We start from the raw sequence: 14,347 nt of genomic DNA on the forward strand, positions 1-14,347 counted from the left end.
GGAAAACATGTTTTAATTATTCAGAAAGTGAAGACGGGATTAAAACAGATAAATAAGATTCTACAACACAAACCAAATGTAAAGAACTACAAAATATTAATTTTGCTCAAGTCTTTTAGCATATTTGGTATTACAAAAGAACGAGCAACATAACCAAGAGAAGAAATCTTCCTTCAGTCTGTAGTTTAAATTTAATATGGCTCAATGTTACGGTCAAGCACTTTTAAAAATGCCTGCACAGAATTGTTAGCCATTAATCGTTTTCTTGCTGATTCACCTGTTTTTAATCAATGTGTCTTTGACAAAATTGTTTATCAATGTCAGGAAATAAAAGTGGTTATTTCCTTGAAATGCTAATGTGGAACCACTCAGTGAAAAGGCAGTTCTAATCCAAGCTCGCCAACAGCGGTGTTGTCATAGGATCCCATTAAATTAGAAAGTATTAATCTAGGCTGTGTGGTTGGCTACGGGGCAGGGCATTTTGCCTGTCTTTAAATGAGTCGGTTTTTAAAAGTTAAAATCTGGAAATGGAAAGAAAGACTATATGGTTAGTAGTGATTATAGTTAGCAATGTGAACAAAATAACCTGGTTCCCTTTCAATGGAATTGTTTTAATTCATTAAATTATCAGAAAATTCCGGTCCTCACCATCTATTCAAGGATCATGCGGTAGGTGGCACCTAAAAGCTCTTTGGAGGCGAGCGGGGGCCATTTAAGCAGGAGCAGCGGCCTCTGCAGCAGCTGGCACATCTGAGAAGGCAGAGATTGAAGAGAGAGGAGGAGGAGCCGCGTGCAGCGGCGGTGACCGTGCCAGGCCGGCGTGGCTCAGGCCAGCGCAGGTGCAGGGGCTGTGGGCGGGCGGAGCGCGGGGCGCCGGGCGCGCGGCGGGAGAGCAGCTGACCGCGTCGTCACGGCGGCGGGAGGGAGCGCGCTGCGCCTGCCTCCGGGAGGAGCTGCATCCACACAGCCTGCGCTGTCCTGTCCTGCGCGAGCGGAGCTCTTGAAGAGGCTCTGAGCGGAGTTGTGTTCCTCCCCAGGTAACCGATTTCCCCCTTCTGCCGTGGCCTCGCTGCGTCCGCCCTGGGGCACGGGCGGCTTTGGCTTGATTGTTTGCCAGCCCCTGGAAAGGGATTACCTCTCTCCGGGAGGGCGAGTCCGCGTGTAAATACTGGAGTTGTTAAGGGGGGAAGAGACCTGCATTTCTGTATCCTTGTCTGGAAGGGTGAGCATCGCTCCTACCCTTGTCTGAAACACGTTCTTTTTTAAAAAATCTGTATCTTACATATTATTAGGGATTCCTTGCAAAACAAGAGTTACCGTTTTGGAAAATTCTATGATGCAGGCGTTTCTGTTAACCTGGAAGTTTAATGGATTGTAGGAAAAGTGTAAGAAGATGTGGTCTAAAGTGAGAAAAAATGCCAAGCACGTTAGAGACTGCCGTTTGCTTCGGCATGCTTTCAACCTCGACTGCTTCACTTCATGGGCTTGGCTGAGACCTGTCTGAATCTTTTGTTTGTCTTTTTAAAGAATGTGTTTCATGGTATCCGTATGTGTTCCTTTCCTCTCTCTTGTTGTAAGAGCAGAAGATGGGCAAGGGGCTGCATCCAGTCTTTAGTTGTAAGACTGTGGTTTCCTATCAGATGACAATGACTGCTGACAGCTCCCAGGCTCACCTGCAAAGCAGTGCTGGCTTCGGGCAGTGTGGGAAACTGCCTCTGTCGTCCTCTCTTGAAAAATGCTGTTTTTCCTCTTTAAAACTCCAATTCACATTCTATGTGGGTTTGGGAGACTTTTAAACTACAAGCTCTATGAATCATCTGTTACATCAATTGAATGTTGGAATATAACATTGTGGTGGAATTCAGTTTCTTCCTACTGTGCAGAGACACAGCTTGCCTTCCCTAGGAATTTATTTTACATATTTGCCCTTGTTATCTTTTAAATGGATCCCCTAGCATGTGAGAAGCTAGTCTAGCATATCAGAACTTTTCTGCTTCAAACTAAAAATTTTCAAAAATATTATTTTTAAGGAAGATTTTCTAGGTAACGCTGAAAGTCTGGAGCGTTTTACATTCCAAACCAGTCACAATATGCTCCATTTCCAGTGGCATTTGGATTCGAGGAGGTGGAGTGGGAGGGAGAGAAAAGGGGAGGATAAAATTAGAATAAAATTAACAAATTTGTAGGGGAATCATACTTTTTTCTTGGTTGTTGCCTGAAATTGCAAATTGTCCACAATTTTCCCTATCTCTGGAAATGCAGGAGGCTCTGTGGGCTGGGGACAGGAAGACACAGTTCATTTTATAGAAATAAAAGATACAGTGGCAAGGAAACATTTTCATCCCATTTAACAGATGGCAATTTAATTTGGTAATAGTCTCAGGCGGGCACAGAGAAAGGAAGGGGCAGGGAGGGGTAATTGCCGTTGATACCAAGGCGTGTATACCGAGAACTGCTGCTCACACTTCAGTGATCCCTGCAGATGGGCAGTATGTGTTCATGGTTATTGTAGAAACCTCCAGAATCTTTCTTTGTTACACCTTTAATAGACTTGTTCCTAAGAGGCGACTCAGAAAACAAACAGATGGAATGCCAAGTTGTGAAAGTCACTTTTCAGTTTGTGTCTAACAACTCAGCATTCTCAGCAAAGCAGTTTCCTCACGAGAAGAGCAGAGGAGATCTTTATTTATTTATTTATTGTATGTTGTTCCTATCCTATACACCCACACACAAGTTTTACTGTATTGGAAATGTATTATTTCAGTGGTAAATACTGCATATCTTACTGAAAAATTAAAACCTTTTAAAAAACAACTGGGGTGCTTTTGTCAAAAAGAGTGTGTATCTGTGATAATAAAAATGTACTGTTCATTCTTCTTCTAATTTGGAGGCCAGAGTTGATATGTTGAAAATTAACCTGTTGATTTAGACAGAATCATCATTTCCCTATGATAAATGCAGTAAATTTTTCCACCAGAGAATTTCTTTGTTAGAGGAGCATTCAGTTGTCTGGGTTGAGGTGGTTGCCTGCCAGCTATTTTAAGTAAAAAAGTGTTTAGTGCTGATCTGTAACTTTGGATTCAGATAACAACCATCCCCAATTCTCATTTATAGGGTGGATTGGCTCTATCTATCATCAGTCTATCTGGTATGAGTACTGATAGTAGACAGATGTCTCTTTCAGAATAGAACTGATTTGTAGGACACTAATTGATTTTGGTTATGATTTTTCCAGGAAAACAGCTACTCAATCAAAAGACAATACAACGGTTGTTATGTTGTCCAAATTGCTGATGGCTTTTTAAGAGTTAAATTTACTAATTCATGCATACATATTTAAATAGGAACTTAAAATTATTTAACTGATGTCAAATAATGCTTTAGTTTTCAGTTTATTACATGGTTTGCGAGTCTCTCCTCACTGACAGGGAAGGACTTTTGGAAGTACTCAAAACAAATGACCCCTCATTCTCTCCTTCTTTGCTCTCAGCCACTGGCAAATTTAGAAAGAGATTCCTTATAGGCGACTCCTTAATGCAGTGTTTTCTTATAAATCAGTACTGTACAATAGAATTGAAATGTGTGAGGCACGTGCAGAGTTTAAAATGTCCTAATGGTCGTAATAGAAAAGTAAAGGGAAATTAATTTTAATTTTAGTTTTTTAAAAATTTTTAATTTATTTTATTTTTTAATTTTTAATTTTTTTAATTTAATTGATTTTAATTTTGATTTTAAAGGTGAAATTAATTTTAATACTATATTTAAGCCAGCATATTAAAAAATGACCATTTAGATATAATCCATAGAAAATACTAATAAGATATTTTACCATTTTAAATGACTACTTTGAAGTCATCTCAATTTGGATTCGCTGTGCTTCCAGTGTTCAATAGCTCATGCAGCTGATGGCTATTGTATTGTCCAGCACAGCTATAGATCATTAATCAATTGATGGTAATTTAAAAGCTAAAGCCTTCGGCGCCGTCACCAACTAAGCACTATCAAAAATAAATATACAAATGGTCTCAGATTGCTGTGAGATACGTGTCCTTCTCTTTCCTGCCGTTAACTGTTGTGCTGTCTTGAACCTATTACTTGGTTCTTTGTCAGAAAGACAAGAGGATTAGATCAAATACCTCCTGTGATTCTATAAAAAATAACCAGTGATTAGACATGGGGGGTCCACTCTGCATGCAGCCTGGAGGCTTATTGTGGCAGAAACAACGGAAAACAGGTATGCCTGATGGGCGTCATCATTTTGCACCATTACTAACTTCTATCCCAAGAAGTACTGCCCACCCCACCCTGCACCTGGGGTTTGCTTCAGCATAATTCTTGATTACAGAGATCAGCAACTTAGTCCCCAAGACCCATTATGAATCATTCAATTTTCATATAATTTTTTTATTGAACAAGCAGCCGCAAACCCATTATAAAACTAATAAACAGCCAGTGGCTATTCTTTACTATGCAATAAAATATATTACACAAATCTTTCAGTATTATTCTTTACTGGTGTGAGTATTTTCAATGTTTGTGTCTATTTATTTTGACACCATTAAAGTTTAGGGTGAAATCTAATGCTTTACAAATGACACATGAATACCGAATTCTTGAAACACAGAAATTAATGGCCTTAATGAAAATATATCCATTTCTTTATCTAGTCCCTGAATACCTCCATGATCAGTGAGTGCTTGTGGGGTGGATACCATTTCCATCACATGGTTCTCTGTCTCAGAAATTATCATAGGAGATTTAAAGAGGGCAGCGTTTTGTATGAAAGGATTTGGGGCAATATTTTTTAAAGCTAATTAATGTCTGCAAAGCGATAATTTTTCTGAGGAAATAACGCAAGAACTTTCCATTATGCCTTCCCATAATAAACATACCCCGCCCTACTTTAACATCTTCAGATACTCATTAGGGCTCAAAGAAGCCTTTGAAGGAGGAAGCTTTCTTTCTTCTGTCATCCTTACATTCTGATTGTTTTATTGGAGCACCTTTGTGACTTTTGAGTTTGGGGATTTCTCTCTAGAAGATGCTGAGCAAAAAGGAAAAGTGATCAGAACCCAGGTTTCTTCATTGAGGAGAATCCAGGTGGAGTCCACTCAGCTCCCTATTTGCATACAAAAATCCAGCTCAATGCCATTTTTGTATAAACTTAGACTCATCTCCCCAGCCTTACCACCCAGCTACCTACTGCCCCAATAACATGCATACAACACACATGATCAGTGGAGTATCTCATTGCCTCCTTGCCTATAAAACGGTCATCTGACACTTAAAAAAGGATTGACTAAGCCTTTTGCTCCCATCTCTTCACCTTTGTGCTTCTCTTTTGGAACCATTTTGGCCTTTACTGGGTTCTTACAGAATGAATGGGAGTGGACCACAAAATGTAAAACTGACATTAGCTTTTTAGTAAGGTATGTGTAAGTGTTTGCAAGCCAAGAAGAGATAGAACTACGGATAATAGAAATGGCTGGGCAACCTAGATTTTGAAAATAACCTAAATTTATCTGACTATCACGACAACCATGTGCTTATCTATTTTTAAAAAATGTTGCCAGGTTTACGTATAATGCTTTGTGTATCTTTTTTGTTCTTCCATTCTTTAAATGCTAGTTAAAATTCCTCCATATATTCAATAATTTCAAGATGCAGAAATAAGTTGTTGGAACAAATATTTAAACAAAGAATGAAAAGGTAAATATGGGAGAATTTTTAATGGTCTCAGAGTAGGGAAGGGCTTTTTAAGGATGAACTCAAACTGAAATACTAAAAAGTTTGTTAAATTGGATCCACAGAAATTTTAAATTTTAAATTTCTTTCCAGAAGACAATATAAAATAAACAATATCAAAGGGAAGATATTTGTAACATATTTTAGATGAGGCCTGTTTTTTTAACACAGTGGTTCTCAAATTCTGTAAGCATCAGAATCACCTGATGGCCTTGCTAAGCCTGAGATTGTGATTTCAAACCCATGCGATTCTGATTCAGCTGATCTGACTCAATGGGGACCTGGTGTTTCTAATAAGGTCCCAGTGAAGGGGATAGTGCTGATCTTCCAAGCACAGTTGGAGAGCCATGGCCTTAATCTAAGACAATACCATCCTTGCAAACTACTAGAAACTGAGCCAAGAACAAGAACACACCAGTTCCAAAGATACAAATACCAATTACTTTTAACAAATGATGCTCAGTGTCACCCAAATTAAGCAAATACAATTAATTCGATAATGAGAAACAGACACCTTGTTTCAATGAAAGGGATCAAAGAGTTCGATAATACTCCATATTATGCAAAGTCTGGGTAAATAGCACTCATACACCATCATGGAACAGGTAATGGAGAAGTTGGCAGTAATTTTCAAGAGCAACAGACATTCGCTACCAAATTTGAAATGTACCTACCCTTTGATTCTGCAGTTCCATTTATGGGAGTTTTCTCTACAGGTAGGCTCAGAAACATAAAGTATTTATGTATAAGGCTACTCATTGAGCAAAAGACTGAAAATACCAAGAAAGTGGTTAATAAATGATAGCTTGTCCCTCAGCAGCGTCTTTTGAAGCTGTTAAGAAACACAATCTGGCTCTATATACGCTGGTATGAACAAACCTGTAGATGGCTCCCAGCTTGCTATGCGTCAGTGTATGATGTTTTGACTTTACAATAGTGGGAATGCTATATACATTCAGTAGAAACTGTACTTTGATTTTTGATACTTTCCTGGGCTGGTGATATGCAGTGGTATAGGGTATGATCCTCTCTCATGATGCTGGGCAGTGGCAGTGAGCCACAGCTCTTAGTTATCCACATGATCGCCAAGGGAAACAACTCATACTCTATAATTGACTGTGTTGCCAGAAGACTTTGCCCAACTGTTGGTTAATGAAAGTGTTCTGAGCACATTTAAGATAGGCTTGGCTAAGCTATGGTATACAGTAGGTAAGTTGTATTAAATGTATTTTTGACATAATATTATCAATTTGTGAGGGGTTTATCAGGACATAGCCACGTGGTAAGTTGAGAAGCAACTGTACATGAAACACTGTGGATGTCGTACTTGCATGTATTTGTCTACCTCTCTGACTAAATAGCTATCAATTGATAAGTCTCTCTTTGACAACGTACCATTTTGTTAACACTTGATCACAGTGCCGCTTTCTTACCAATGACCACTCAGATCATTTAGTCACATGCTAAATGTTTCACTACCAACCCCCTTTTTCCCATTCAATTTATGCTTTGGACAAGAGACCATTTCTGGCAATTGAGACAAACATCATGTTGAGTAAGTTGCCATTGTGAGTTAATGTGAAACAATGAGCCGATTAAGTTAACCCATTGTAGAAATATTCAACTTTATTTTGTTGCATTTCAAACAAAATATTGTTGATTTTCGCATTGGTAACTTTTTGGTGATATTTTTATTCATACAGTGGCATTCTTTAAGAATATTCAGTTGTATTCTCTGTCCTTTAGGACAATTCCAGATTCCACTGAAGTTGAACCACTTCCATTATGGAAACAAAGCCATGTTTGAGGTAGCAGGGTCTTGCCCTGCAATCCTGAGACTACAGATGGAACCCAGACCTCTTAGTTGTAGGACTTGTACTAAATAGAAGCGTATACTAATTAGAAACTGTGAGTCTTTACCCCAGCATTGAAAGATGTGTGAATACCAAATATCATCTTACCTTCTCATTATCTTAAGACTGCAAAGACCAACAGATGAGACTTCCTACTGTGAATCTAGTCTCCCATGGCCTGGCCCTTCTCTGGTCGGACTTTGGCCCCTAGTGTTAAGGCTACATTTGAAATCATGAATTAAATATCCCATGATGTAAACATAACCCATGTTTCCCCCAAATACGTGTTTTCTTGACCTGTTGGTATAGTTGTCCAGAGTTCAGCTTTTGGTGTGGACCTTATATGAAGCATGTGTAGCATTTTTGATGAGTCAGAAAATATACACGGTTATCCATTATAAGCTGTCTGGCATCATCATTGCATTTTTAAGTGATTCTATAAGTCTCAAAGTTGCTTGGCAATATTATAGGTTAGTCTGAAAGACTTCCTTCTGCGACATTTTAGAATCCAGCACTTCTTGTTCAGTTGTTACTAATTTGGATTGGTTTGGGTGCCTTCCCAGATTAGCTATGATTATTATACCTAGGTGCAATAAAACGTAATTGAAGATTCTGTCTCCAGATACCTGATGGTGTGAAGCGTTCATCCATAGCTTCCTTGTTTTTACTGAAGCCTAGGCCATGTTTCTGGTCCCCTAGGCTATTGTGATTTCTCCTCTTCCACGCGTGTTTGGACTTACCTAAACTTGAGTTCAAATGTGGATTCTGTCACTAGCTATGTAACAATTCTCTGTGACTTTAACCATCCAGGGTCTCAGTTCTCTCATCTGTAAATTGGGGCTACTAAGAGCTAAGTCAAAAGGTATTTTTAAGACAAATCTTGCCTAGAACGTCTGGATTCCAGCTAGGCAGTAAGGATTCAGGCTGTTTGGGTGGTTGATATCTGATGAGCGTTTGAGTGGTTCCTCTTTCTCCGTGTCTCAGACTTACTCCTCTCTTTCACAACTTGGCATGAAGCCCATTGTCTTATAGTTGTACTTTATTTCTGGGCGGGATTCGGGCTTCAGCTTCAGCCCTTTCTAGTTTACCAGAGCTCACACTCTCAAATGAATGTGAAAATGTTCCCTTTTTTTCTATGTATCTTTCTCTTTTCATTGAACCAACTAGGATTCTATTTTTTTATCTGGTTAAATCCACTTTCCTCCTTTTGCCAATGTTCCTTTCCTCTGTTGACTGGACTCATCGCCCCATAGGAGTTCCTGGCTCTAACTGAATTCAGTGGTTTTGAACATGAAAGAACATGCCTTGGTTGATAGTCTTGTTTCTCTAGCCATGAGATGTTCATCTGTGTAAAGATCCTGGGCATCCTGGCCTTGACTGGAAGCCTGCCAAAATATCCTCCGGTACTAAGGACTGTATGAGGTTATTGATCATTGGATTCAAGACACCTTGGTAGCTATTCCCTCTTACAGCAGTTTTGTTAACCTGCCTGGTCAGCATAAAGCAGGCACAAATAAATTTTCATTGATTAATGGCTCCTAGGTCCTTATTACATGCCCTTGCCTTCTTCTGACTTCCTGGATATTGTTCTTCACTCACCAAAGGTGTTGACCCTTGGTTCACTTTCTTCCTCCTGACCTCATGTTCAGATATCATCCAAGGTAACTCCACTCACTTTCCATCACTGTTTTATGCTCCACAGGCACAGGAGGACCTTTCCAGGACTAGAAACTCTTACATTTCTAGGGGGACCAGAGGGAGCCTCCCCACTCTGACCATAGCACTTCCTTTTCACCCTCACCAGGAACTTACATTTGATCTTGCCAGTGTATTCAGCTATTACCTTCTCTTTAAAATGTATACATGCCTATATATCCGTATTTTAAAATTAATTTTTAAAAACTTAACAAATCAAAACTGTGTACCATGTAGCTCCCAATTCATAAACTTTTCTCTGATTCACAACCAAAGTCTCAGGAAGTGTTTCTGAGCTTGCCCACTCCTCAATCTACTGCAACCGTCTTCTACCCTGTGGTGCCATCGAAGCGCCTCCTGCCAGGTTCACCAGTGACTTGCATTGCATGGCACCCAGTGGGCACTCGCCAGTTCTCATTTGACTTCCCTTTTTAGTGCCAGTTCAGGCTGTCAAGCCCTCTCTGTTTCGCAGTCTTTGCTTTCCTTGGCTTCCGCAACATAGCTCCTCCATGGAGTTGCTTCTCCTCCTCTGATCGCTCCTTTTTTTAATTTTGTGCAGATCCACTACTTTTACCAAACATGAAATCCTGGAGTCTCTTCAGGCCATGTCCAAGTCATCCACTCCTTTCTCTTTGTTCTTGCAAATTGTCTTATCCACACGCTTGTCTTCCATCTCTGCCTCAGTGCAGGTAGCTCCCAAATGTGCATTCAATCCCAGATGCTCTAGCTGGCCTTGGACATGTATCCACCTGTCTACCTGATGTGAGCCCCTGACTGTCCCAAAGGCACTTGGGGATCTGCATGCTGAAGATTAATCCCATGACTCCTTCCCTAAAACCTGTCTTTTGTCTAGCGTTCTCTCAGCAAATCATTTCATCCTAGCTATGCAGTTCTTTAAGTTGGAAACCTTAGGAGTTTTTCTGATGCTTCCTTCTCCTCCATTCTACCTCCTAACCCTTTTTTTCCCACCAACCTATCTATCACTGGCTGCTGTTGATGTCACCATAATTGTTTTCTGCCTTCCCTGCTCTCACCTTAGCCCAAGCTGCCTTTGTTTTTGACCAAATTGCTCACTTGACAGAGAAGCCAGGGCCCCTGCAGTGGCTGCCCTCTGCCCTCTACAAGCCTCACATGATGTCAGCATGCCTTCTTTTCCAGCCTCACCTCACATGGCTTTCCCCTGGTGGCCCATGGTGGCACCTTCCTTCCAGTATGTGAAAGGTTCCATGCTGTCCCCCTCCCCGGGGCCTGCCTGGGGCACATCGTGTTGGTCTGGTTTCATTAATCCATCCACAGCAGAGAGCCCTGGATATCATCAAGCAGGAGCATTGCCCTGTCAGTGAAATAGACACATGGTCTGCACTTGTGTAGACACATGGTCTACAGTGCTCTGTAGTTGCAGCCTGGAAGCCCCATCTGAGATCCTACCCAGGCTACAGAAACACATGTCACAGCAAAGCAGGGGTGAAGCCAGAGATCTCTGCTTACCTTGTTCTTGTCTGAGGCAAGTTGCTTAGCCTGCCTTTCCCAGTGTGCTCATTGGAAGCAAAATACTGATGCATGCATGCACTCAACAAATTCTTCTTGTGTGCTACTTATGGGCCAGGCAGTGTTCAAGCATTGGGAGACAGTAATGAATGAAACAGACAAAAAGCCCTTAAGGAGCTTTTAATATAGTGGAAGTAAACACAAATTTTTTTAAAAAAAGGAAATTATATACTATATTATAAAGCACATGTGCACTGGAGAAAATAAAGCAGGAGGATGCCACAGACTACTGGGTTGAGGCTGAGGCTGAAAACTGAGATAGGGTGGTCAGGGAAGTTCTCATTGAGCTGGCGATATTTTAACACAGGCCTGTGGGAGGCAAGGGAGTGAGCCCTGTGACTACCTAGGAGAAGAGGGAGCAGCCAGTGCAAAGGTCCTAAGGTAGAAGCATGCCAAGTGAGTCCAGAAGCAAGGAGGCCAGTGTGGCTGGAATTAAATGAGCTGGGGGATAATGGTGGGAATGAGGGTAAGGTGTGGAGCAGAGCCACTTGGCTGTTACTCTCAGGGAGACAGGGCCAGTGATGGCGGGTTTGGGGCATAGGAATAATGTGTTCTGCAGCCTGGGTGGAGAATTGATTGGAGTGGCTCAGGGCCTGAGGCAAACTGATCACCCAGCAGGCTGCTGTGGTCATCCAGGTGAGAGACGATGGTGCCTGGAAAGCCTGCTAACAATGAGGAAGGTGATTCATATTGGGGCCTGGAAGAGTTTGGAAGATATCACTGACAAATGTTGCTGATGGAGTGGACTTGAGGTATAAGAGAACAAGAGGAGGTAAGGAGGACTCCAAGGTTCTTGGCCTGGGTCACTGAAGGAATAATGTTGCTATTGACTGAGACCAAGAAAACTGTAGGGGGGCAGTGTTGGGGTGTTATAGGGTGTTTAGACTTGCACACGTTCTATCTGGGAAATGTGCACGGCACCCAGGTGGAGATGCTGAGGCAGGAGGGGGTATATGAGTTAGCAGTTTTAGGGAGAGGTCCTGGCCATGGGTATGCAGTTCGGGCGCTGGCATATGAATGATATGCCATATCAGATGCCCCCACTGACTGAATGAGTAGAGTAGCAGCAAAGGACGAGTAGCAAAGATAGGGTGTGGCTGTCTCACAGGCAAGCTAGTTGCAGTGATGGTGCCGATCTAGCTCTTCTGCTGCCTCCACCCTAGTACAAGCCACCCTTGGCACACACCAGGATTATTGCTGGAGCCTCCTGACTGGGATCCTGCCTCCACTCCCAACCCTTGGCCTGCAGGCCCTCAAAGAGTTACTTTTACAATGGAGGTCCCATCCTGTCACTTCTCTACTCAAAAACCCTCCAGCGGCCTTCTGTTCTTCTTAGAATAAAAGCTGACCTTTTCCCTGTGCTTACAAAGCTCTACACGACCTGCCTTCCCCAGAACCTTTACTTTGCTGACCTCATCAGCCTTTTTCCCTCAATTCAAGAATTTCTCCGTGTGTCTTGAGCATGTTGGACAAGCGTCTGTGTTTGGACCTGCTGTTCTCTCTGTCAGAAGAACTCCACCACCCACACACAGGTTTCCACAGAGTTCATGCCATTACCTTTCTCAAATTGTTGCTAACATATCAACGTTTCAGGGGGTCCTTCCCTGGCCTCTCATCATCTTTGATGCTCACTACATATTTTGAAATGTAATAAAAATATATTAATGTATTTCTGTCAAATGGTTGCACGCTGTAGGAAATCCCGCATTTGGAAGGCCTTGCAAATTATTTTTAAAATTTGATTTTCAGGTTCTGAACTGTACTGATTGGAGAGTTAACTTTAAGGACACATTTACATTGCTTTGGGCAATATCATGTAAGGGTGGAATCATTATTCTATGTCCCTTTTCAAAATGCTGTCTCTATAGGATGATTAGCTTTCCAAAGCAGGTACTGTGTCTCTCACCTTTAAATGACAGGGATGAAGAAAATATGCCTATTTTTTGGAAAATATCTGCTATCTGGCCTGCTCCTGAAGACCTATCAAATAGAAAACATTAATAAACTTAGAACAATGCTTTTGTATAAAAGGAAAATGCACACCTTGATATTAGTTCTACAACTCTTATTTTTTGCTACAGAGTAACTAGCGAATCATTGTGTGATAGAAAATATTTTAATGGTTGCTGCACATCTCCATGTAAAGTATTGGAAAGATTCTATTATATTTTAAAAGTCTGACTTTTGTAAATGGAAAATAACATATGCAAGTGCATGCCATCCCGTAGCTCCCACCTACTTTTGGATTCAAGATCTTTTCTGCAATAATGTAGTGATGGATGATGCAGTAATTCACTTCTTGCTCTGTTTCTGTCATGTTATCACATATCTTTGTGTAATTTTTTATTTCCATTTTTTACACATACATTTTTTTTATTTCCATTTATTTACACATTTATTTATTTATTTATTTATTTATTTATTTATTTTTTGAGACGGAGTTTCGCTCTTGTTACCCAGGCTGGAGTGCAATGGCACCACCTCGGCTCACCGCAACCTCCGCCTCCTGGATTCAGGCAATTCTCCTGCCTCAGCCTCCTGAGTAGCTGGGATTACAGGCATGCGCCACCATGCCCAGCTAATGTTTTGTATTTTTAGTAGAGACGGAGTTTCACCATGTTGACCAGGATGGTCTTGATCTCTTGACCTCGTGATCCACCCGCCTCGGCCTCCCAAAGTGCTGGGATTACAGGCGTGAGCCACCGTGCCCGGCCTACACATATATTTTTTATTTCCATTTATTTACACATATAATAAATGGCATAAATAAATATTCCATTTATTTACACATATATTTTTTAATTTCCATTTATTTATGCATATTTTTATTTCCCTATATTTACACATATCTTTGTGTAATTTTTTATTTCCATTGGCACTGCCAACTTTTGAGTGGTTTTAAGTAGAGTTTTTCAAAAAACTTATTTACTTTTTTATGGTTTAATTCTCTTCACTGCTACAACTTTCCTTTGTTGGATCACACACAAAAAATGTATTCCCACAGCAAATAATAAATATGCATTGAGTGTTTCTGATGTATCTGACATTGGGCTAGTGGCATGGATGTGCTGGGGAATGAACCAAAAGTCCGTGCCTTCCTGGCTTCTATATTCAAGTAAAGAGGAGGAGAGAGAGAGAGAAGAAGAAGAAAAAAATGGATGTAAGTGCATAAAAACACCGAAGGAAGAATACATGTACCAAAGTTCCTTATTGTTGAAAGAGAATCATTCTAGCAAATCATAAATGAGCTGAGGTTTATTGGAAACATTTGTACTTTTGCCCTCTCTGTGTAACTTTTGTTCGGGTTGGCCCTTCTGTATCTGTGGCTTCTGCATCTGCAGATTCAACCAACTGAAAAAAAAAAATGGGGAAAAAAAGATGGTTGTGCTCGTACTGAACATGTATAGACTTTTTTCTCAGGTCATTATTTCCTAAATGATGCAGTATAACAGCTATTTACATAGCATTTAAGCTGTATTAGGTATGATAATCACCTAGAAATGATT

General features: G+C 40.8%; 1 protein-coding gene across 2 annotated transcripts in view; it reads left to right on the forward strand.

Moving 5' to 3' along the window:
* Positions 1–715: 715 nt before the first annotated feature.
* Positions 716–14,347, forward strand: part of DIRAS2 (DIRAS family GTPase 2) — a 30,726-nt gene continuing 17,094 nt past the window's right edge. Inside the window, exon 1 of one of the 2 annotated variants that reach the window (XM_017528450.1) lies at positions 716–1,037. The gene's annotated coding sequence lies outside the window, so the exon portion shown is untranslated. The other variant, XM_017528451.2, reaches the window with a different exon arrangement.

The sequence above is a fragment of the Cebus imitator genome, unplaced genomic scaffold (genome assembly GCF_001604975.1).
Source record: "Cebus imitator isolate Cc_AM_T3 unplaced genomic scaffold, Cebus_imitator-1.0 Scaffold53, whole genome shotgun sequence".
NCBI lineage: Eukaryota > Metazoa > Chordata > Mammalia > Primates > Cebidae > Cebus > Cebus imitator.